General features: G+C 39.0%; 1 protein-coding gene across 15 annotated transcripts in view; it reads left to right on the top strand.

Annotated features, from left to right (window-relative positions):
- Positions 1 to 24885, top strand: part of LOC137422867 (interleukin enhancer-binding factor 3) — a 350140-nt gene that overhangs the window by 254296 nt on the left and 70959 nt on the right. Inside the window, exons 15-16 of one of the 15 annotated variants that reach the window (XR_013622939.1) lie at positions 21257 to 21423; positions 21527 to 21627. The exons of the other annotated variants lie outside the window; for them this stretch is intronic. The gene's annotated coding sequence lies outside the window, so the exon portion shown is untranslated. Of the gene's footprint in view, positions 1 to 21256; positions 21424 to 21526; positions 21628 to 24885 lie in introns of those variants that run through there. 15 annotated transcript variants of the gene reach the window in all.

Below are 24885 nucleotides of genomic sequence, written 5' to 3'. Positions count from 1 at the left end.
TTTTTAGATCATGATAATTTAATAATTTTTACGAAGTCAAGTTTTCAACCCGAGTATCAACTACTATCACAAGGTTTTAATGCGGGTCTTAAAAAGGAAGCCATTATCGGTTTATTTAAACTTCAAAACAAACTGAATGATTACAACATTGAGGATATAATACAACTATTTTGTGATACACAGAAATCAAAATCAAAACCCATAACTTGTATTCTCAGTGATAATACGGATGATATACCTTCACCTCAAGATTTAGATAAATCAAAAAAGAACCTCGTTATCTTTGATGATTGTGTTAATGAGAGAAACCAAACAGAAATGGATAGCTACTATACAAGAGGGAGACATTCTTCTTGTAATTGTATTTATCTTAGTCAGTCATATTTTCAACTCCCTCGGCGCTCAATAATAAACAATGCCAATACTTTTATTTTATTTAAGTTAAATTCAATAGATGTAAATAAGTTTTGGAGAGATAATTGCTCTATGCTATGTAGTAAAAAAGAATTTGAAAATTATATGAAACACACGATTGGAAAATATAAATATATTGTTGTGAAACAAGATGAGATACTAACTGATATTTTACACACATAAATGACAACTATTATTATTAATCTTGTGGGTAAATCTGCTTCAGGAAAGAACTTTCATAAATCTAAACTCTTGAATAGTAAAAATGAAAAGATTGTAAGTTTTTTTTTTAAACACCCTATGATTAGTTTTGTAAGTACTACAACCAGAGCAGTGCGACCAGGAGAAGTAGAAGGGAAAGATTATTACTACATTTCAATGGAGAAACATATGCGATTGAGGAACGAAGGTCAAATATTTGAGGAGGTCTCTCTTGGTTCTACAAAATATCACATTGTAAGAGTGAGTTAAATAAAGTAAAATCTAACGGTGTTGGGATTTTAGAAACGAATCCTGAAGGAATGAGACAAATTATTAAACATTTGTGTGGTGATGGAGTTAAGATTTTATCATTCGGTTTTGATATCAATGAGGAGACTCAACGCAAACGTATGAAAAGCAGAGATACAAGTATTAGTGAAGAAGAAATAACAACTCGTATTAATACCAATAAAGATTTTGATGAAATATTTGAAGAAAAGGATTTATTTCAACACATTTACTATAATGACAAAGAAAAGGAAAATTTTCCCATTGACCTTTACAATTCATTAAATGATATTTTTCAATAAATAAATACAGAAGATGAATACCGAAGAAAGAGCAAGAAAGTTTAAAGAACATCAAGAGTTGGTTTAAAAAGTTGTAAAACAACAGGAAGAGATAAAGAAGAAACGGAGACAGAAACTAACTGGTGAAGAAGCCTTTGAAAGAAAACAAGAGAAATTTTTTAAACCACTTTTAAAAACTCAACACTCACCTACAGTTCCCACAGTAGAATTTACTCCAAAAAAACTTCAAATGCTCAAAGATTTCAGTCAAATGACGGCGCAAGAACTTGGAGAATTAGAATATGATGATGAAGGATTATTTCGGAAACTTGAGGAGGTAAATCAACCCACTAATTATGTTGTGGAAGCTCTTCAAAACAATGAATATTCGGCGGGTTCAAAAACCAGAGCAGGTCTCATTCCAACAGAAGAACCAGCACAGTTCCATCTTGTGAAAAAAAAGTTATTGATATTTAATGATAAATTGGTGTTCTTAAGTTCTGCTCAACCAAATGTTGAATTAACTCCAAGATTAATGTTTCTTCTAACAAACTCCGGATTCAGCGGTTCAAAATATTTTGATGAACCATTTGATATGGAAAATGCGGAAGATAGGGTATATATTGATTTACTAAACTCACTTGATTATGGAGTTTCTGTTGCCAGTAAAAGTAAGAAGAATGAGAAGGAGAAACATATTGTTGAAGCTTTAAGTAAGCTTGGTTCGGGTGTTAGTTTTCTTCCAAAGGACCCATCATAATTAGTTAATAGGCTATTATTGTTGTTAGGTAGTAAGAAGGCTGGAAACAACAATTGTTTTAATGAAACATCCGCCATTTTAGATCAGTTGATGAATATGAAAATAATTAATAAATGTCAATACAAAGATATTTTATTTGATATTAAATAAGATGAGAAGCACAATTCTTAGTTTTAATTTCACAACGAGTGATTACACAGCTTCATTCCCTTACCCACTACAACTTGACCCCACAAAAGAATATGAGGCTTCTTTGTTGTCAATGGAGACTTACAATACACTTTTTAATATCACAGAGAAAAACAACAAGTTTAGTTATAATCCAGGAAGTGGGTACAAAACTATAACAGTTTCACCCAGAGCTTACGAGATTTCTCAAATATCTTCTGAAGTCTCTCGCCTTATGAAAGAAAAAGGTGATGAACCAAAAAATATTGTAATAGATATTCAAAAACACACTTCAAAATCAACTATTAAACTTAAAAATAATTATAAAGTTGATTTCACGATTGAAAAATCGTTTTTTTTTTGTTTGTTTTTTTTTTTTTTTGTATACAAGATCGAGGCTCGTGAAAGAGCGAACATTAATCACACAGAAAGACAAACAGACACACAAAACAAATAACATCGGGAGCGGTAGACAAGATGGGGAGAGAGGGGGAAGGACACAAACACAACATTTGAGAGCAGGGACCGAGAGACATGGAGGCATCGAGAGAACTGTGGGAGGGAGAGGGCTTTGGGGGGGAGGCATGGGAAGGGGGGGGGGGGTGGGAGAGGTATAAAACATATGGACACTGCCAAGACTTCCAGGAAAGAAGTTGGAATTTCAAACAAGGTGGATCTGGGGTGAATTAGTGGGGGTAGAAAAGATCAAGGTTTTGGATGGGGGAAGATAAGAGATGGTGGTGAACAGCTGTTTTGAAGACCTGGAGGGAGGAGTGTGATTGAAGTGAGTGTGGGAGTTTGTTCCAGAGGCGGGAGAAAAGAGGAATGAAAGAGTGAAGGTGAGCAGAGAGCCGAGATTTCGGCAGTTTAACCATCAGAGGGTGGCTGGCAGATCTTGTGCGACCTGTAGGAATATTTGGGGGACAGAGCACAGAGAGAGCTGGGGGAGCAAGGCCAGAGAGGAGTCGGTAGAAGACAGAAAGACCACCTACCTGCCTGCGGTGAGTGAGTGAAAGGCCCTCAGAGATAGCTTCATCGCGGGAGATTCCAATGATTCTGAAAGCTTTGGATTCAACAGCGTGAAGCTGAGCCAGGTGTGAGGCAGGAGCACCAGCCCATAGGGGAGAACAGTATTCCATTGAGCTGCGGATGAAAGCCTTGTATGTGGTGAGGAGCTCAGGTGTGCCTAGGAAGGACTTCGCACGACGGAGGATGCCCAGTCGGCGACTGGCTTTGGAGGCCAGCTTGGAAATGTGGTTTTCCCAAGAAAGATCATGGCAGATGGTGAGACCCAAAAGCTTGAGCGACAAAACTTCTTGGAGAGGATTGTTGAGAAAGTAGATGGGAGGGTTGTCCAGTCGATCTTTTCGGAGAGACATAGTAAGAGTGTGAGATTTGTCAGGATTGAAAGACATGTTCCACATGTTTGACCAGTCTGTGATTTTGTCCAGGTCTTCAGAGAGTGAGGAGGCTGCAGACTGCCGATCTGAGGGAAGAGGAATGGAGCGGCAGAGAGTGGAGTCATCAGCAAAGAGATACAGAGGATTTTCCAGAGAGTCGGAGAGATCATTGATAAAGACCAGAAAAAGCACAGGGCCCAGCACACTGCCTTGGGGAACTCCAGCCTGAACGGGAAGGGGAGATGAGAGAAATCCATTCAGGGCCACACGTTGACTACGACCAGAGAGGAAGTCCGCAAGCCATGCATGGAGATTTCCATGGATACCATAGGAGGAGAGTTTGGTGAGCAGAGCTGGGTGCTAGACCGTATCGAAGGCACGTGATATGTCAAGGGAGACAGCTCTGATTTCCTGTTTGGCATTGAGGACCTCCATCCATTGTTGAGACAGCAGAAGCAGCATGTCCAGAGTAGAGTGACCTGGTCTGAAACCAAATTGATGATCAGAGATCAAGCCATTGGAGAAGAGGAAAGATTTCATATCCGAAGCAATGATGGATTCCATGACTTTGCTGATAATTGGGAGCAGGCTGATTGGTCTGTAGTTGCAAGGATCTGTTTTTGCACCTTTTTTGTGTAAAGCGGTAATGTTTGCTGATTTCCAGGATGCTGGCAGATGACCTTGAGCAAAAGATAGGGTGAAAAGAACAGAGAGGGTGAGATAGAGCGGCAGAGCAGGATTTTAGGACCCGTGGGCTGATGCCATCTGGTCCAGTTGCAGAATCAGAGTCGAGGTTTGACAAAAACTCCTCCACCTTGTCAGGAGAGAAGGTCACAGAGTCCAGGAGCAGTTTGGTTCGACTGGGAAAGGTGGGAACAGAGAGAGATGGGTTTGGGACTAAGGACTTTGAGGCAAACACAGAGTTGAGGCATTCGGCTTTGTCACGTGCGATGTCAACTGTGTGGCCATTTGAGGTAAGGGAGGGGATGGAGGGGGAACAAACCAGAAACGGATTTGACCAGACGCCACCAGGATTTGGAGGAAGGAGACAGGTTTGAGAGTTCATTCTTGAGTGAGGAGAGATAGTGCTTCCTGGCACTCCTGAGGGTAGACACACACTTGTTCCAAGCTTGGTGGAAGGAACTGAGATTTCCTTCAGTTGGATTAGCCTTCCAAGAGGCAAAGGCAAGTTGTTTCAGGGCAACTGCCTCACCACAAGATTCAGTGTACCATGGACGGGAGGAAGGGTAAGACAACTGAAGGCGAGATGGGATAAATCTGTGCATGAGAGAGATCAGTTTGCTTTGGAAGAATTCCCAGGAAGAATTGATGTTAGAGGCAGTGGAGATGGGAGACCAATCCAGACGATTGATGGCTGCTTGAAGACCATCCCAGTCGGCCTGAGTGAAATGCCAGACTCGTCGACGCTGAGGAGGCTTTTTGGTTTAGAGAGCTATTGGGTTTCTCTTCAAAAAAGATTGAAACTAACGGAATGTTTTACAGTGATAATGTCATTCAAATATCCTCCGGTATAAATTCAGTATTAATTCATTGTGATTTGATTGATGGTGCTTATAACGATGGAATAAGAACAAATATAATATTTTCATTCAGCGCATACTCAACACCGATTGGTTATAAATTTAATATGGAACCAAAAAATCTTGTCTATTTACCTGTGTCAGGAAAAACCATATACAGAGTAAATTTTAGGACAACCGATCAAGATAATCGTATGATCTCCTTTAATGAAGAAATTATATCCATCAGAATTCACCTACGTGAAGTTTTTCAATAAATAAATAATGGTTATTGTGAGAAAACAAGATTAGGGAAAATATAAAGTAATTACAGGGATGGGATGTTCCTTTCACCATACTAAAAGGGTGAAGATATGTTTCTTGGTTGAGGATATTATAAACCAAAGAGACAACGGGGTGTGGGACACCAATTCAGAAATAAAGGAGATGGGATAATTGATACTCTAATGGGTATTGGTTCAACCATTCTTAAACATAAAGACCTAATTGGTTCAACTGCTTCTGCCGTGGGCTCAGTTGCGGGTGCTATAAAGAGTATAAAAGATTCTCAAAATGAGTCTCATAAATTACAAGCAATCAAAGAAATAAAAAAAGGTAAAACTCAACTATCTTCACAAGAACGACAAAAAATCATTAAAATACTTGGGTCAGGGTTTCAACAATTTTAATGCTATATAAATACAAGTATGGAAGCGATTGATAGTATCTATGATTTGGATGATACGATTATCATTTCAAACTCCACTAAAAAGGAAGACTATTTCAAGGTAAATGCTATAACAGGAACAGACTGGAATTCAAGTGGAACAAAAAGTTTTGAAATAAATAATCAACAAACTTACTTGAATATAGCTGATAGTTTCTTGCTGTGTAAATTTAAATTCACTAAGGCTGCGAATAATACTAATGCTACACTCGTAAATGATTTCTTCTGGAAAATGTTTGATCGTGTCCGCCTGTATATTGGAACACAAGAGGTTGAAGCGGTTGATTATGTCTCTGCTACATCTGAAATGATGAAATTTACACTATATTCGTTTAGTGATAGAATAGGTAAGGGAGCTGTTGAAGGTTTTATTCCTGATATGTCAACGGGAACAAATGCTGACCCTGGTTATAGTCAAAGGAAGTCAATGTATAATGATGATACAAAAGCAGAGAATAGTTTTACCGTAGCAGTACCTCTTAAAGGTATATTTGGATTTTGTGATTATGATAAAGTTTTGTATGGGCTTAAAATTAGATTTCAACTTCAAAGGAATGATAATGTAAATAGATTGCTTTTTGGGGCTCAAAATGCTTTTGGTGATAATAATAAATTTGTTATTAATGATTTGTGTTGGTATATTAGTGAATATACTCCTAATCTTAAAACGGAGGAGATGTTAAATAGAAGACTTAACTCAAAGAAACCACGAAATATATCATACCTTTTAAAGAAGATGTCAACACGTTAAACTGGAACACACTACCTACACTTGGAATTTGGGTGTTCTTCAAGGAAAGCCATGATACCTATGGCTCATTTTTAAGAAACCAGATGGAGATGAAGGTACTGATAAGAATAATGCGCTGAGTGATAATGCTAAGGTGAAACAACTTCGGGTTTCTCTTGATGGCACATTTTACCCGCGAGATAGATTGGAAATTGATTGGGAAAAAAATGAATATGCGGAAGCCGACAAGTCTTACCAAAAGGTGTGTGAAAGCAACGGTAATAATGACCCTATTTTGGATATGGTTGCGTTTCAAAAACTTTTCCAATCTACGCAATTGACCTGAGTTCTCAAAAGGAAACTATAAAGTCTAATAGAGTGGATACTTCTCTATACATTGAAAGAGGAGAGAATGAAGAAGTTGATGCTTATTGTTTGCTTTTGGAGGAAACAGAATTACAGATTAATACAGATAATGGTGTTATGATTAATATCACATAGGTTTTTTCTCATAAATAAATGAGTCGGAAAGAACCGGTATATGTTAATCAAATCAATCTTAATAAATTAACATCTTGTATTCAAAATCAAAAGCCTTGTATTAATTAATGTTAATACAATTCAAAGAAAAGGAGCAGTAAGAATTGATGTTTTACTCACAAGAGAGCAGGTAAAAACACTAAATGATGCTGGATAATTTTTTTTTTTTTATTTTTTTTTTTGTTTGTATACAACATCGAGGCTCGTGAAAGAGCGAACATTAATCACACAGAAAGACAAACAGACACATAAAACAAATAACATCGGGAGCGGTAGACAAGATGGGGAGAGAGGGTGAAGGACACAAACACAACATTTGAGAGCAGGGACTGAGAGACATGGAGACATCGAGAGAAATGTGGGAGGGAGAGGGCTTTGGGGGGGGAGGCATGGGAAGGGGGGGTGGGGGGGTGGGAGAGGTATAAAACATATGGACACTGCCAGGACTTCCAGGAAAGAAGTTGGAATTTCAAACAAGGTGGATCTGGGGTGAATTAGTGGGGGTAGAAAAGATCAAGGTTTTGGATGGGGGAAGATAAGAGATGGTGGTGAACAGCTGTTATAAAGACCTGGAGGGAGGAGTGTGATTGAAGTGAGTGTGGGAGTTTGTTCCAGAGGCGGGAGAAAAGAGGAATGAAAGAGTGAAGGTGAGCAGAGAGCCGAGATTTCGGCAGTTTAACCATCAGAGGGTGGCTGGCAGATCTTGTGCGACCTGTTGGAATATTTGGGGGACAGAGCACAGAGAGAGCTGGGGGAGCAAGGCCGGAGCGGAGTCGGTAGAAGACAGAAAGACCACCTACCTGCCTGCGGTGAGTGAGTGAAAGGCCCTCAGAGATAGCTTCATCGCGGGAGATTCCAATGATTCTGAAAGCTTTGGATTCAACAGCGTGAAGCCGAGCCAGGTGTGAGGCAGGAGCACCAGCCCATATGGGAGAACAGTATTCCATTGAGCTGTGGATGAAAGCCTTGTATGTGGTGAGGAGCTCAGGTGTGCCTAGGAAGGACTTCGCACGACGGAGGATGCCCAGTCGGCGACTGGCTTTGGAGGCCAGCTTGGAAATGTGGTTTTCCCAAGAAAGATCATGGCAGATAGTGAGACCCAAAAGCTTGAGCGACAGAACCTCTTGGAGAGGATTGTTGAGAAAGTAGATGGGAGGGTTGTCCAGTCGATCTTTTCGGAGAGACATAGTAAGAGTGTGAGATTTGTCAGGATTGAAAGACATGTTCCACTTGTTTGACCAGTCTGTGATTTTGTCCAGGTCTTCAGAGAGTGAGGAGGCTGCAGACTGCCGATCTGAGGGAAGAGGAATGGAGTGGCAGAGAGTGGAGTCATCAGCAAAGAGATAGAGAGGATTTTCCAGAGAGTCAGAGAGATCATTGATAAAGACCAGAAAAAGCACAGGGCCCAGCACACTGCCTTGGGGAACTCCAGCCTGAACAGGAAGAATAGATGAGAGAAATCCATTCAGGGCCACACGTTGACTACGACCAGAGAGGAAGTCCGCAAGCCATGCATGGAGATTTCCATTGATACCATAGGAGGAGAGTTTGGTGAGCAGAGCTGGGTGCCAGACCGTATCGAAGGCACGTGATATGTCAAGGGAGACAGCTCTGATTTCCTGTTTGGCATTGAGGACCTCCATCCATTGTTGAGACAGCAGAAGCAGCATGTCCAGAGTAGAGTGACCTGGTCTGAAACCAAATTGATGATCAGAGATCAAGCCATTGGAGAAGAGGAAAGATTTCATATCCGAAGCAATGATGGATTCCATGACTTTGCTGATAATTGGGAGCAGGCTGATTGGTCTGTAGTTGCAAGGATCTGTTTTTGCACCTTTTTTGTGTAAAGCGGTAATGTTTGCTGATTTCCAGGATGCTGGCAGATGACCTTGAGCAAAAGATAGGTTGAAAAGAACAGAGAGAGGGTGAGATAGAGCGGCAGAGCAGGATTTTAGGACCCGTGGGCTGATGCCGTCTGGTCCAGTTGCAGAATCAGAGTCGAGGTTTGACAAAAACTCCTCCACCTTGTCAGGAGAGAAGGACACAGAGTCCAGGAGCAGTTGGGTTCGACTGGGAAAGGTGGGAACAGAGAGAGATGGGTTTGGGACTAAGGATTTTGAGGCAAACACAGAGTTGAGGCATTCGGCTTTGTCACGTGCGATGTCAACTGTGTGGCCATTTGAGGTAAGGGAGGGGATGGAGGGGGAACAAACACCAGAAACGGATTTGACCAGACGCCACCAGGACTTGGAGGAAGGAGACAGGTTTGAGAGTTCATTCTTAAGTGAGGAGAGATAGTGCTTCCTGGCACTCCTGAGGGTAGACACACACTTGTTCCGAGCTTGGTGGAAGGAACTGAGATTGCCTTCAGTTGGATTAGCCTTCCAAGAGGCAAAGCCAAGTTGTTTCAGGGCAACTGCCTCACCACAAGATTCAGTGTAGCATGTGTACCATGTGATTCAGTGTACAATTTCAATGCAGTTAAAATTAAAATGACAAAACCTATGTTAAAGAAATATTCAATACAAGATGGAGGATTTCTCCCGTTTCTAATTCCTTTATTTGCTGGTTTAAGTGCGGCGGGAGCATTGACTGGTGGTATTTCAGCAGCGGTAAAAACTGATAACGAAAGGAAGGCACAACTAAAAGGTCAAAAAGAATTGGAAAGACATAACAAGGAGTTGGAGAAACAAATTAGTGGAAGTGGTGTAATTGTAGATTTTGCTCAAAAACTTGAAAGTCTACCTGATAAAGCTAGATTGTTGGATGGAGATATGCTTTCCTCTATCGCTCAAGCGGGTGTTAAACTAACTAAACGGGGTAATGGATTGTATCTTTCTCATAAATAAATGGATAAATGGTTTAAACAATTTGGAAAGAATACAACGTCAAATATAGAACTAGCTAAGTATTGTAAAAAACAAAAAATTGATAACGTGGTAATCTGTCTGAGAGATTAATTAACAAAGTTGTCCAAGAATACAAAGAATATTATTATGAATTTAGACACACAGAATGGTTCTCATTGGGTTTGTATTCATAATAGTCAGGATAAATATTATTTTGATAGTTATGGTATGCCACCGCCTGTTGAAGTAATACAATTCTTACAGAATGGTGTTTATCAAACATTTCAAGTTCAAGAAATTAATTCTAAATGTTGTGGTCAATTATGTTTACATGTATTATTTCAACTCAACAATAATGAAAATTTTTATGATATCATTTTTAATCTAATGTAAATGACTTATGTTGGAAAAGATGGTTCTATCTTTGGAGAATCCTCTCAGGATATTGATTTATCAAATTATTATACAAAGGCACAGGCTGAACGACAAAAATATAGTATAAGTAAAAATATTGATATGAAGAATACTTATAAATTAATCAATTATCCAAACCCTACAGATGCGAATGACTTAATTAGATACAGTGATTTATCACAATATATATTTTTAAAGAAAACAGCACGTTTTGTTAAACAAGTAAAATTTACAACCACAACACCTGGTTATACTGACCATACACCTTTCCTCATTGAATTTAACTACCTGCTTACAATTGAATTTTATAAAGAAGGACATATAGTTAAAATGCGAATTAATAAATGGGGGTATGATATGTCTGATTTAGGGTATAATTGGTATTTTTCAATAAACTTAGAAGACCTACATGATTTGAATCAGTCTCGTAAAGAAGAATATTATCCGCATGGCGAGGATAAGGATTTATGTGGAAGTACAATTAGTAAACAACAAATACATGATTTTAAGAAAAGAAAAATACAGTGAAACCTTGACTTACGAGTTTCATTCGTTCTGTGACCGAGCTCGTAACTCAATTTGCTCGTTTCTCAAATTAAATTTCCCCATTAAAATGAATTGAAATGCTATTAATCCGTTCCAGCCCCCCAAAAACCACACCAATTTTTTTTGAAATATATATATATAAATATCTCGCGCTTTATATTTCACCTCTATGCAGCATACAAGTTGGCAGGATGGCCTGGACTGGAGGTACGCACACTTGACTCTAAACTGTCCAGCCTGGGTTTGAATCCCGACCCAGCTATAACCTGTCATGTCGGTGTTTCACAGGCAGGGTGATTCATCAATGTGTGTGCCGCTAAACTGGGCGCCCCGTTTGCGTCCCATTAGTTGTTGGATGTTAAGGATCTGTGTAGTGTTGTGGGCCCTGTGCTATTTCTGGTCTTCATCAATGACCTCATCGAAATGACCTCATCAATGACCCATCAAAAACCTTGATATTTTCTACCCCCGGTAATTCACCCCAGAGTCCTTGCAGTGTTCATATGTTTTATTCCTCTCCCACCTCCCCCCAAGTCCTCCCGATGTCCCTGCTCTCAAATGTTGTTTGTGTCCTTCCCCCTCTCTCCCCATCTTCTCTGCCGCTCCCCTTGTTTTTTGTGTTTTGTGTGTCGGTTTGTCTTTTTGTGTGATTAATGTTAGCTCTTTCACGAGCCTGGATCTTGTATACAAAAAAAAAAAAAAAAAAAAATCACCGTATCTTCCACAAAGAGAAGGCGAGCTATCGCCAGCACTCTGAACAAGTTGTGGCCTGGCATGCTCTTCTCCTCTGCCGTTATATACGTCCTCCTCGGCATCTTTTTCCAGAAGAGCCCTGTCTCGTCACAGTTGAAGATTTGCTGGGGGATGTATCCTTCGGCTTCTATCAGTTCGGCAAAAGTTATAATAAAATCTTCAGCTGCCTTCACATCCGAGCTTGCTGCCTCACCATGCCTGACGACGGAGTGAATGCCGGTCCTCTTCTTAAAATTATGAAACCATCCCCGACTGCCTTTGAATGACTCTTCCGATGCCTCGTCCGTTAATGTTCCCGCCGTCTGCTGCACCAAATCCCCGTAAATGTCTCGTGCCTTCTCACAGATGATGCTCTCAGTCACGGTATCTCCTGCGAGCTGCTTCTCCATCAACCACACAAACAACAACTTCTCCATCTCTTCATGGACAGAGGTCCGGAGCTTTGAAATAATCTTAACGCCCTTGGCTTGCGTTATAGCCTTTATCGACTCCTTCTGCTTCAAAATCGTACATATCGTAGAAGTACTACGATCGTACTGCCTCGCCAAGTCGACAACACGCACACCTCGCTCATGTTTTTCGACGATTGCGTGTTTTATATCCAAGCACATCAGCCTTTTCTTCTTCTCAGCACTGCCCTTGGCACTCAATTTCTTAGGACCCATGGTTAAAACTAAGAAATTTTCCAAAATAACCAAAATGCGAAAACAAAGCAACAGCGATATACGGCAGAGATGCTTGCACGGCAAGATAACCACGTGACCTGAACGCTCGTTGGGCCACCTAGTGGCGGGTGGCGTAAGCTCGTAACTCAGATCTCGGCTCGCATCACAAAGCAAAAATTCGACCGAGCGACGGCTCGTATCTCGGAAAACTCGTAAGTTGGTGCACTCGTAAGTCAAGGTTTCACTGTATATGATAGTATAGCGATGGTTAGCATGACAAAGAAGGAAGGTAATGAGATAAGGATAGAAAGCCGAGGAATACAAACCGATTTGGTAGTGGGAAGATGGGGTGGTATTACCTGTCATAATATTAATCTCACATATATTTCTGATACATAAATGGCAGGAAGAAGACTACAAGAGAATTATAATTTTTGTATTCAAGGATACCTACAAGAAAAGGGTGCTCGGTATTACATACCTTATGATTTGGAGCATATACATGGAAATTTTGTCATTAAAAACTGGCCTTATACTGATATTGCTAAACCCACAAATAGAGACTTGTTTAAAATATTAAATAAAAATGAACTTCTCAAAGTTATGAAATATAAAACTCTTTTAGAAATCGTCAACAAATCTTATTGGTATCCTATTATGAGAAAAATAATTATAGATACAAGAATATCTCAAAATCCAGATGAGTATATGTATAATATTCCTTGGGGCTCAAGCTCAAGGGTAGCAAGGGATGAGGAAGGAGTTAAAGAAGAGAAGGAGGAGAAGGAGGAAAGGGAGAAAAAGGAGAAGGAGGAGAAGGATGAAAGGGAGAAAAGGGAGAAAAAGGAGAAGGAGGAGAGGGAGAAAAAGGAGAGGGAGGAAAGGGAGAAAAGAGAGAAGGAATAGAGGGAGAAAAAGGAGAAGGAGGAGAGGGAGAAAAAGGAGAAGGAGGAGAGGGAGAAAAAGGAGAGGGAGGAAAGGGAGAAAAGAGAGAAGGAATAGAGGGAGAAAAAGGAGAAGGAGGAGAGGGAGAAAAAGGAGAAGGAGGAGAGGGAGAAAAAGGAGAAGGAGGAGAGGGAGAAAAAGGAGAGGGAGGAAAGGGAGAAAAGAGAGAAGGAAGAGAGGGAGAAAAAGGAGAAGGAGGAGAGGGAGAAAAAGGAGAAGGAGGAGAGGGAGAAAAAGGAGAGGGAGGAAAGGGAGAAAAGAGAGAAGGAAGAGAGGGAGAAAAAGGAGAAAGAGGAGAGGGAGAAAAAGGAGAAGGAGGAGAGGGAGAAAAAGGAGAAGGAGGAGAGGGAGGAAAGGGAGCAAAGAGAGGGAGGAAAAATATAAAAAGATGGAAATCAGTGAGATTCGTAAAAGATTGAGTGTATAACAGCAAATAAATCAATCTCAACACACCGAAGAGGAAAATAAAGAATTAACGACTCTTACTAAGATAATGATTTTAAAAATGGTTGAGATGAGTTCAGCGAGGAGATTTAAACGAGAAAGTGGTGAAGAAGAAGAAGAAGGAAAAGGTCATATAGTTGATGATGTTGGTGTTATTGACTTTAGTTAGTTTTATTTGTAAATAAATGGAGGAGAGAGTGAAGGCATTCCTAAGGATTCTTTATGTTTTAAAAATTAAGATAGAAATGCATATGTTGAAAACCAAAAAGGTTTTGATACTCTGTCGGACTTTTGCTGATAAATAAATATGAGTTATTGTCTCAAATGTAAAAAGAAAACTAAATCTAAAAATATCTCTTATGTTAAAGCTAAAAATAATAGTTTATCAAAAAGGAATATGTCAAGTGTGTGGCTCTAAAAAGTGCCAATTCATCTCTCCTAAAAGTGGAGGAGACATACAAAAGTTTCTGTCAGGAAGTAAATTTACAACAACTGGAATTCCTGGGGAACTACATCTACCTGGATATTCTTTCTGTGGTCCAGGAACAAACTTGGATAAAAGATTAGATGAGGCTGACAATACTAAACCTTGGTCCAAGCCTATAAATAGGGTTGATGAAGTTTGTATGAAGCATAATATTGCTTATGGGAATACCACTACATTGGATGAAAAACATGAAGCAGACAGAGAAATGTTGTATAATTTGTCCTTGATACGAAATCCTACATTGAGAGAGAAAGTTGATAGGTTTATTGTAAAAAAAATGATAAGTGCTTAATTGAAACTTGGTCTTGGTTATTCCCCAAAAAACTATTAGGCTCTAATGATGTCATCAAGACTGAGGAGCTTTTGGCTGATGAATTACACAAACCTATAATCACAAAGTTTAAAAGAAGGAAAGTTTATTCTAAATACACCGACCACATATGGTCCGCTGATTTAATCGAACTAAATAATGATAAGGGATACAGGTATGCTTTAACCATTATTGATTTGAGGAGTAGATTTGCCTGGGTTGTTCCTTTAAAAAATAAAAGGGGTGATACTTTAATGTTAGCATTTAAGCTAATATTTGATAGGGATAAAAGAAAACCAAAGAAACTGTGGACCGATGAGGGAACAGAGTTCTATAACAAAATATTCATGAAATTTCTTAAGGGGGAGGGTATTAAATTATACAGCACCTTTAATGAAGGAAAGGCAGTTGTTGTTGAGCGTTTTAATCGTACTTTAAAAGAGAAATTATATTAAAAATTCACACAACTCGGTTCTCAACAATGGGTGTATTTAATCCAGAATATTGTCGATAATTACAATAATACAGTTCATTCATCAACAAAATCAAAACCATCAGAAACATTTACAAAATTAGAATATGAAAAGCAGATTAATTTGAGAAAGCCCAAGTTTAAAGTTGGTGATATTGTAAGAATATACAAATGGAAAAGCCATTTTGAAAAAGGTTATACAAAGAGGTAGACTAATGAATTATTTAAAATTGTTGATATAATGGATACAGTCCCTTGGACTTACAAATTATATGATATGAATGGGGAAGAAATATTAGGGACATTTTATTCACAAGAATTACAAAAAACAAAGCTAATAATTCATGAAACAACATTTCTATTCACCCCACCCAGATTAACTAATTTAATTAGTGGTAATAATAATAATAATAAAAATTAAATAAATAAATAAAAACCATAAGCCACGCCCACACAGACCCCGCCCACACAGACCCCGCCCACACAGACCACACCCATCATCCCCCACCCTCCGTGCACCCCCACCCTTGACCCTTCACCCCCCTCATCCCACCCCCACCTTCCCCACACACACAAGGGGAGGGGAGGGGTGGGATGAGGGGGGTGAAGGGTCTTTGGCAGGGGTGCACCTCCCCCGTTCCCTCCTCCTTTATTCTCTTTTTGTAATTAATAATTAAATAATTGTAAACAAAACAAATATATATAAATAATAGTGAAAACATTAAAATCTTCATATTACTAAAACATTTTCCTTGAGGTATTATACATTCAAGTTCTTCCCAGCACAAGTCATCAATTTCTTCCCAGCACAAGTCAAAGGCACCAGATGTCTCCAGGTTCTGAATCTCTTTCTGTTAAAAACAAGAGAGGTGTGAAGTAAAGGAATATATGAATGATATATGTATGTCCGAATGCCCTTCCTGACGCCAACCCTGAATCGCCTCTTACGATGTGTAGGGATACGGTGTACCACACACACACACACACATACACATACCTCTAAAAAGTTGAGTTTGGTGTCAATGCTGTCGAGATGAAAATTTAGGGTATCACAGGATGGTGGGAAATCAAAATAGACCCACTCATAGCCGTGGTCATCAATCTCAACAGGTGTTGTATTCTGTTTGAAAAAAGAAAGAGTATTATATTGACAATGAATAAATAAATGTCAGCTCCCGTTTATTGGTTCCCGTTTATTGATGCCATTCAGAGAGATGGATAATGAATTACCAGGGTCAGACTCGGATGGTCGTTTTGTACAGAAATTTCGTCTGTGTCTTCATTCTGAGCCCTCCATCTCAGAGGTAGGTTATTCAAACCTATATTCAGTTCGTTGTACAACTCTTGAGGGACCTCATGAAAGTCATTCACATTGCTGTAATAAAAATATATATCATGAGTCATATAAATTTAAATTAATCACATACAAAGCTCACATCACCAGTTTAATTCTGAATGAAACTTACCAATGTCCTGGCGAGTATTCTTCATCAGAGGAAAGACTGGAATAAGACAAGTTGATGCTCATCTTCGTCAAATCACAAGAGTTTCACAACGAACTGAACACAGCTTTTTATAATGGGTTTAGGGAATTGAAACTTAAACTGCCCTGTCGTTGTTTCGGGGAAACTCAAGGCGTGTGTGAAAAACAGGAAACAAGACAATGAAAAATTCCGGGAAGAGATCCAACTTATACAACATGTCATTTCTCAACAGTGAGCTATTAATTAGAAAATGTTCGAGTATGGTTAATGTCATCCCTTTTACTATTATATAAATGATCGAACCAAGTATTAACCAGACCAAAGAGTGGAGGTGTAATCAGCCATGGTATATAAATGAAAAACATAATGAATGTGAAAAATATCAAATAAGACTTATTAAAAAGGCAACTGGTAAAAAAGTTCACAAAACAAATAAGAGAATTAATTTAAATACTGGTGAGTTGGGTAAAAAAGATGGAAATATTTTTGAGTGGACGGAAAACTTTGATGGTTGTCAGGAAAATATATACTTTAATTTAAAAATGGTGTGTGGGAGAGGAGGAGGTCAAACAAGAACATTGAGGGAGGTTTACCATTTTATCTTAGCTCAGTTAAAATATCTTGAAAAAGAACCAAACTCAAACCTCTTCTTTAATAATATATTAGATGGTGAAGGAAGTTGGAGGAGAATTAAATTATTTCCCACACATAAACAAATATTTGTAGGATCGATGTTTGAGTGGTCTACTCGGGATCATTGATAGTAAGAGTACCATAAGACCAAGGGGGAATCATTGTTTGAGTGGTTTAATGAACAACATTGAGAATAAGAGTATGTCAAAAGGCTAAAAGGTTCGTAAAGAGGTGAGAGGAAAATTAACATGTAAGTGAATGGGTCGATGTTTGAGTGGGTCAAAGATAATCTGCCAGATGATATGTAAAAGAAGGATTATAGGTCTATAAGGGAAAACAAATATTTGTAGTGTTTGAGTGGTCTAATGAACAACATTAAGGATAGGTACTATAGACAAAAGGTTCATAAAGATTAGGGTGGGAGAAATAGAGGTGTTAATGGGCAATAAGGTTAAGAGGAAAATTAACATGTAAGTCAATGGGAAAATGAGTGTCCCAGAAGCAACATATATACACTACACTCGCTGTAAAATCAAATCTAAGAGTTGTGCTTCTCATTTATATATGTGACAAAATATCTTTGTATTGACATTTTTTAATTATTTTCCTATTCATCAACTGATCTAGAATGGTTGACGTCTCATTAAAACAATTGTTGTTTCCCGCCTCCTTACTGCCTAACAGCAGTAATAATCTATTAACGAATTGTGATGAGTCACTCGGAAGAAAACTAACACCAGAGCCTGAACTCATTCCAAGCCCATCTAAAACATTAAGAATATCTTTTTCCTTCGCATTCTTCTTACCTTTACTTACAACAGAACCCCCATAATCAAGTGCGCTTAGCAAATCAATATATACACAGTATACCCTATCTTCCACATTTTCCATATCCAGTGGTTCCTCAAAATATTCTGAATTAGCATACCTCGCTTTTGTAAGAAGAAACATTAATCTGGGAGTTAATCTAATAGGAGGTCTGTCAGGATTTAAGAATGTCAAGTTATCATTAACTATCTTTACCGTTTCGTTAACAAGGTAAAACTGATTTCCTTGTCCTATATAAATGAGACCTGTTTTGGTTATTGAACGTGGTGAATATTCAGTGTTTAGAATAGCGTCCACAACATATTTAGGAGGATGATTTATCTTCTCAAGTTGTTGGCATGCTTCTATAACTCCTAGCTCTTGCTCTGCCTCTTGTCTCAAATCTGCTAACTCTTGATGTTGTTTGGGAGTATATGTTATCGCGGGAACTTGAAACGAAACCGCCTTTTGTTCAGAATATTTTAAAATAGGTATAATAAACTTCTCTTGTTTTCTTTCAAATACATCTTCACCTAATAGCTTTTGTCTCCATTTCTTCTTTATCCCCTCCTGTTGTTTAACAACTTTTGAAAGTAATTGATTATATTCCTTAAATTTTCTTGCTCATTCTTCGGCATTCATTTTATTTAACCGAGAAAATTATTGGTTATTATATCATCTTCTTTAACAACGATATATTTATATTTTTCAGCCGTATGTTTCAATTTTTCAGCCGTATGTTTCACCCATTCCTTTTTCTACATAATGTAGAACAATTATCTCTCCAAAAATTATTTATATCTATTGCATTGAGTTTGAATAAAATAAAAGTATTATCATTGTTTCTTATTGAGCAGCGAGGAAGTTTAAAGTATGACTGGCTGAGATAAATGCAATTACAGGAAGAATGTCGCCCCCTTGTATAGTAACTGTCCATAACCATTTGGTTTCTCTCATTAACACAATCGTCAAAGATAACAAGATTCTTTTTTGTTTCATCTAAATTTTGGGGTAAAGGTATATCATCCGTATTATTGCTGAGAATACAATTTATAGGTATAAACGATGTGGGTTTTGATTTCTTTTTACCTTTTTGTGGAGTATCACAAAATAGTTGTATTATATCTTCAATGTTATAATCATTTAGTTTGTGTTGATGTTTAAATAACCCGATTATATCTTCTTTTTTAAGCCCCGCATTAAAACCTTGTGATAGTAGTTGATGCTCTGGCCGAAAACTTGACCTTGTGAAAATTATTAAATTTTCATCGTCTAAAAAATCTGGGGTAAGGAGCATCTTTAAAAGCAAACAGGTTTTCCCACAGCTGCTTGAACCAACTATTGGACATCTTAATGAATTTTGGAGGTTCGTATTATTATTAAATTTTATCTTACTTTCCCAAACAGGTAAAAAATCATCCATTTTATATAAACCAACTAAAAATTTACCGTTTAGTCATTCATCCTGTGTGTTATCCCTATTATAATTGTGTATACATATTAGAAGTGACTCAACCAACCGTCTAATTGAGTTGAATATATCTTGAAATATTTTGAAAATGGGTTCATCCATTTTATGTACTCCAATAAAAATATTAACTTTTATTTTACATATTATTGTAAAAGAAATGTAACATAAATGTTGTATTTCTATAATTTTAACTACAACTTACCCACAACCTACCATGTAAATTTAATTATATACTTTTCATATTATTTATCTTTTATATTATATATACATACACGCTGCTGCTACTTCCGTAATTTCATTTTGGGGCGTAAGATTGTTAATATTAATCATGAGTCTGTTTGTTTTCTTAAATAGTTATTGGACAACAACATCATTTACTTTCAATTGAATGGATGGACCCACAGCACCGATAAAAACATTTGCTATCTCAATAGTGCAAACAACTTTACATTTTGCGTTCATCAATTTCTCTGGTTCAATACGATGATCTTCGAGGCATGATTCTTCATTGATGTTGTTATCATAAAACGAAGTCAGAATTTCGGGGGGTTTGTCCTCTTCCCTGCACTTTTCATATTTGGTTAAACGTTTTGGACACATTGTTGGTGGGATGCCCTCAATAGGAATTTCTCCATCACGTTTCCGATAAAATATATTAAGTTCATTAACAAAACCTATAAACTTGTTCTTTTCCTTTTTCATCTTTTCAATAACATCGGCTTTCATCAGATGTGTTTTAACTGCGCTAAGAATTTCTTCAAACGATTCTATTGTTTTTGCTTCCTCCGTCATCATGGGCATTTGGGAGTTATGCATAACAAGACGTAGCGAATATGATTCAGCTCTACGGTCCTTGGCATTATTTACATTCACTTTAATACCCCGCGAAAACAATGTTGGTGTTTCGATAAACAGTTTCCTAATGCTACTTTGTGCGTGAGTATGATTGTAATTATATTTAATCATAATACGATCATAAATAAATCCATTGTTGTTGTAATACTTTGGTTCTTCAAAAATAAGATTCTTGAAATCAAAATTCAGATAAGTTAACACCATATATATTTTATATAAGAGAAGTACAGTGAAACCTTGACTTACGAGTGCACCAACTTACGAGTTTTCCGAGATACGAGCCGTCGCTCGGGCGGTTTATTGCTTTGAGATGCGAGCCGAGATCTGAGTTACGAGCTTACGCCACCCGCCACCAAGTGGGTTCCGGTCACGTGGTTATCTTGCCGTGCAAGCATCTCTGCCGTATATCGCTGCTGCTTTGTTTTCACATTTTGGTTATTTTGGAGCTTACGCCACCCGCCACCAGGTGGGTTCCGGTCACGTGGTTATCTTGCCATGCAAGCATCTCTGCCGTATATCGCTGCTGCTTTGTTTTCGCATTTTGGTTATTTTGGAGCTTACGCCACCCGCCACCAGGTGGGTTCCGGTCACGTGGTTATCTTGCCGTGCAAGCATCTCTGCCGTATATCGCTGCTGCTTTGTTTTCGCATTTTGGTTATTTTGGAGCTTACGCCACCCGCCACCAGTTGGGTTCCGGTCATGTGGTTATCTTGCCGTGCAAGCATCTCTGCCGTATATCGCTGCTGCTTTGTTTTCGCATTTTGGTTATTTTGGAGCTTACGCCACCCGCCACCAGGTGGGTTCCGGTCACGTGGTTATCTTGCCGTGCAAGCATCTCTGCCGTATATCGCTGCTGCTTTGTTTTCGCATTTTGGTTATTTTGGAGCTTACGCCACCCGCCACCAGGTGGGTTCCGGTCACGTGGTTATCTTGCCGTGCAAGCATCTCTGCCGTATATCGCTGCTGCTTTGTTTTCGCATTTTGGTTATTTTTATTAAAATTTTTAATGTTTTAAATGTTTTAATGTTTAAATATTTAAATGTTTATTAACATTTTGGTTAGATTTTATTATAACTTTTGCCGAACTGATAGAAGCCGAAGGATACATCCCCCAGCAAATCTTCAACTGTGACGAGACAGGGCTCTTCTGGAAAAAGATGCCGAGGAGGACGTATATAACGGCAGAGGAGAAGAGCATGCCAGGCCACAACTTGTTCAGAGTGCCGGCGATAGCTCGCCTTCTCTTTGTGGAAAACACGGTGAGATCCTTAACATCCAACAACTAATGGGACGCAAACGGGGCGCCCAGTTTAGCGGTACACACATTGATGAATCACCCTGCCTGTGATTCACCCATGACAGGTTATAGCTGGGTCGGGATTCAAACCCAGGCTGGACAGTTTAGAGTCAAGTGTGCGTACCTCCAGTCCAGGCCATCCTGCCAACTTGTATGCTGCATACAGGTGAAATATAAAGCGCGAGATATTTTTATTTATACTGTATATTTAAAAAAAAATTGGTGTGGTTTTTGGCGGGCTGGAACGGATTAATAGCATTTCAATGCATTTTAATGGGAAAATTTAATTTGAGAAACGAGCAAATTGAGTTACGAGCTCGGTCACAGAACGATTTAAACTCGTAAGTCAAGGTTTCACTGTATTTCTTTAAACTAAAAATCAATTTCTTACTTAAAGGGATAGTTTGTAATTGTAAGGGGTGAGAGACGAGAGTTCCTATATGGAGGGCTACCGACCGCATGACCCGCGGATTATACCGGGGTTCTTGCTTGCCCTCCGTGGGGGCTCACATTCGCTGCCACAAATATTCACAAATGTTCACAAACTTACAACATACCAATGTTCGTAAAATATTTTTTAACCGTATGGTTAAAAAATTGGTGGTTATAATTAATTAAATAATTCGCGTTTTGATTCGGGGGGTGTGGCCCGTCTGCAATGGCCCAGAACCCCTAATGGACAAATCATGAAAATGGCAAAATTGTGAAAAAATTGAGAAAATCAGAAAATCTGAAATTTGGGAAATTTTAGACATTTTGGAAATTTTGGGAAAATCGTGAAAATGACAAATCGGGAAAATCGGAAAATCGGGAATTTTGGAAATAATTTTTTTAAATCCTGAAGTTTCGGAAATTTGGGAAAATCATGAAAATCGGAAATTAAATAAATAAATAAATTTTAAAATAATTATTTAATTAAATATTTCTTATCTACCTTCTCTGCCCCAGAACTCCTCATCTTATACTACTAATGTGTGCTCAGCAAACATATACAAGAGCAGCTGTAATGAATCCGGATGAAGTATCGTATTGTTGTATCGTATATATTGTTGAAGATTAATCATTGCGGTGCGAGTCCGATGATGTCACCATGCGTGTTTTTGATACATTCTTGTTTTAAAATGAAGAAGAGTCATGGGCTCCATAGACCTACAATTGGCTTCAGATGTGCATTTTAACACTGAATCAACACGTCTTCGATCATAAATTTCTTTTTGAAGAAACAAAGGGACATTTTGATTGCAACTCAAGCAATGGGAACCAGGTAATGCCTGTTTCATTTGGAGCGATTATACACCGCCCAAAGAAGATCCCGGTGTGTACCCCGGTTTAGAATAGGTGCACCGTATCCCTGCGCATCGTAAGAGGCGACCAAGGGATGGCATCAGGAAGGGCATCCGGCCATAAAAACATTGCCTCAAACAGGGCACCATGATTGTCATGGGGCCCGCAAGGCTAACCCCTGCTCTAGCAGGGAAAAATGGCCTTAAAACGATCATTCATTCATTCATTCATTCATACACCGCCCAAAGAAGATGCGTTTCCTAGCTGCAGGAAATAAAATCGTGATATCTTTAATTTAAAAAAAAATTGTTTTCGCACGAGCTTCCGTGTGTGTGTGTGTGTGTGTGTGTGTGTGTGTGTGTGTGTGTGTGTGTGTGTGTGTGTGTGTGTGTGTGTGTGTGTGTGTGACCCACTCCCCCCACCTCCCCCTGCCGTGTGTGTGTGACCCACTCCCCCGTGTGTGTGTGTGTGACCCACTCCTCCCCCCCCCCTCCCATGTGTGTGACCCACTCCCCCACCCCCCACCCCCCGTGTGTGTGTGACCCACTCCCCTGTGTGTGTGTGAGAGACCCACTCGTGTGTGTGTGTGTGTGTGTGTGTGTGTGTGTGTGTGTGTGTGTGTGTTTGTTTTTGTTTGTTTAGAATGCCTTTCTTAGACAGCAACATTCCCAAAAAGCTATTTTATGGTACGGTTGCAGGTTAAATAATTTGGACTGTGAGAGCAACCACACACAGCTCTGAACTGGTCAATAAATTACAACAACTAGTCAGACTATGTTAGCACAGGGGGCTGCAGTTGGTAGATTGAAACAAGTTTTCTTTAAAATCACAAAACGACACCAAATCGAATTAGTGAAATACAATACGAATATTAAAAATATTATTCATGAGATCTTTTTGTAAATACAGTACAATATAATAATTAAATATACTACAAATCAATGTTGGTAGGAATCAGTGGTTGCTAGGATACGACAGCATGCCAAAAACCATTATAAATGACAGTTTGAACATTCGAAGTGTACAATATAATATTATATTACAGTACAATATAATACAAGTACAGTGCAATATAATATTATTCATGAGATATTTATGTAAATACAGTACAATATAATGATTAAATATACTACAAATTAATGTTGCTAGGAATCAGTGGTTGCTAGGATACGGCACCATGCCAAAAACCGTTATAAATGACAGTTTGAACATTCGAAGTGCAGTTTGATCAAAAGGTAGGTGGTGTGGTCATGCTGTTTGGTCGATTGATGTGTTTAAGGGTAAGATGTGAATGATTTAATGATATTATCATATTATCGAGTGTGTAAGGAAAGTCATAAATATATGATAACACATTAAATCCTATTGCAAGTAAAGTTGGAATAAGTGATGTTGCATTGATGAGTTGACTGACTGCCTGGACGCAACTGAGGTTGTGGATCCACTGATTTACCATCAATTGATGTGGATCCATGATCGAGGTTGTGGATCCGCCGTGTGGAGAGGTCCTGGGCTGAAAGGATTGAAACCTCGAGGAAGAACGGTGCCCAGCTGATGATCCATGCAGTCGGGAAACTAGTCAGTTGCTTACGGGTTAAGGTTCTTGCTTTAGGTGGAGGAACTATGTTTGAGGTTTAAAATTTAAATAAAGTTGAATATGGGATGTTGTAAAATTAACATCATTTACAACAATCCTTTAAATTATTTAAGTTTAGGAACAACCGATACTGTACAATTAATTAAGTGTGTGTGTGTGTGTGTGTGTGTGTGTGTGTGTGTGTGTGTGTGTGTGTCTGTGTCTGTGTCTGTGTCTGTGAATGAAAGAGCGGGATAGAATTGTGAGGAACAGAAATGAAAAAACGAGATGTGTGTGGGTGTGTGTGACCCTCTCTCCCCCCCCCCCCCCCCCCCTCAATAAAACATATACCTGTCTACGTACGGGTGTGTGTGACCCTCTCCCCCCCCCCCCCCTGTGTGTGTGTGACCCACTCCCCCCCCCCACCCCCCTGTGTGTGTGTGACCCACTCCCCCCTTGTGTGTGTGTGTGTGTGTGACCCACTCCTCCGTGCATGAACCACCCCTCCATGCGTGACCCACCCCCCCATGCTTGACCCACTCCCCCGTGCATGAACCACTCCCC

Source organism: Myxine glutinosa, chromosome 3 (genome assembly GCF_964187855.1).
Source record: "Myxine glutinosa chromosome 3, kmMyxGlut1.1, whole genome shotgun sequence".
NCBI lineage: Eukaryota > Metazoa > Chordata > Myxini > Myxiniformes > Myxinidae > Myxine > Myxine glutinosa.
Note: the sequence above shows the minus strand (reverse complement) of the source record. Positions and strands in the feature narration are given on the sequence as shown.